The sequence below is a fragment of the Aplysia californica genome, unplaced genomic scaffold (assembly GCF_000002075.1).
Source record: "Aplysia californica isolate F4 #8 unplaced genomic scaffold, AplCal3.0 scaffold00114, whole genome shotgun sequence".
Taxonomy (NCBI): Eukaryota; Metazoa; Mollusca; class Gastropoda; order Aplysiida; family Aplysiidae; genus Aplysia; species Aplysia californica.
The window spans coordinates 573,333-574,517 of NW_004797384.1; the positions used below are offsets into that span (position 1 = coordinate 573,333).

Genomic DNA, 1,185 nt, shown 5'->3' on the forward strand with positions numbered 1-1,185 from the left:
ACACACACACACACACACACACACACACACATACACACACACAAACACACACATACTCCCTCCTTCACTCTTTCCCTCTTCCTTAGACAATGCAAAAACTCGATGTGTCTTTGGCGGTGCTTTTATTGTTGATGTTACCGATGCTAAAAAGATTGACTGTCAAGTAAAAAAAGAAAAAGGACCTGGGTACACATGACTAATCATTTTGACGTCTTACTCACCAATCTCCAAACTCCCGCCAGTCTCAAATGTAAACCCTACAGACGTGACGCACTTCAGAAAGACTGATCCAACAATCGTGGGAATCAAACCCTTACATTCTTACTCTATGGCAATATTGAGACATTGTGTCACTAGACAAAAAAACCCAACAATTTTACCCTTGATTATGCATACAGCCAAAATTTAACACAGCAGATCCACCATCCAAATAAAATCAATAACTTACACGTTTTGATATTTCTATTCCTCTCACAGACACCACCCAAGCTTCTATTATTCAGGGATAGCCAATCAAGCATTCATACGGTAAGTACCCTCAGCACTCACAAAAGCGACAAAACTACTCTTTTCTGGCTGCCACGTGAGAACATCCCTGATCCCTTAATAGTCTAACAAAAAAAAACCGCCCATCTCTTGACATGTCTGCACTTTTGAGATCGACGCCATTGTCAGAAAATGGCATTTAACATTAAGAGAATTGTCCCCAACACCCAGCTTGCAATGTCCATAAGAAAAAAAAAATCATCGTAGAGTTCAGAGAAAATAATTTGTATTGCATTAAACATAAGGGCGAGTTCACTTAAGTGATCGGGTTTCCCCGGTTTGATAAATAGACGTGTGCATATTTCATGAAGAGACTGCATGGCTAGTGAGAGTAATCGTCAATTGCGCAAATTTCGGAGACTTAAATAAATATCGTTGATCCTGTCTAAAAACATTTTTCCTTTACAAATGCAACAAAACAAAACAAAATCCCAAAATGAAAAATCGGCAAAGAGAATGCAATGTTTTAAGAGGGAATTGCTGGTAGAAATGTGCCAGCACGTGCGTTTATGCAAGGTCAGATGAGTTATAACAGAAAGAGAAATGCTGATCTGCAGATAGATAGCTAGATAGATAGCTAGCTAGATAGATAGATAGCTAGCTAGATAGATAGATAGATAGATAGATAGATAGATAGAT

The 1,185-nt window shown here is 38.6% G+C and overlaps 1 long non-coding RNA gene across 1 annotated transcript in view; it reads left to right on the forward strand.

Moving 5' to 3' along the window:
- The window catches only part of LOC118477498, a 62,090-nt gene extending 61,130 nt beyond the window's left edge, over window positions 1-960 (forward strand). The window contains exon 2 of the long non-coding RNA XR_004858422.1: window positions 478-960. This is a non-coding gene — a long non-coding RNA (uncharacterized LOC118477498). The remainder of the gene's footprint in view (window positions 1-477) is intronic.
- Window positions 961-1,185: the final 225 nt, after the last annotated feature.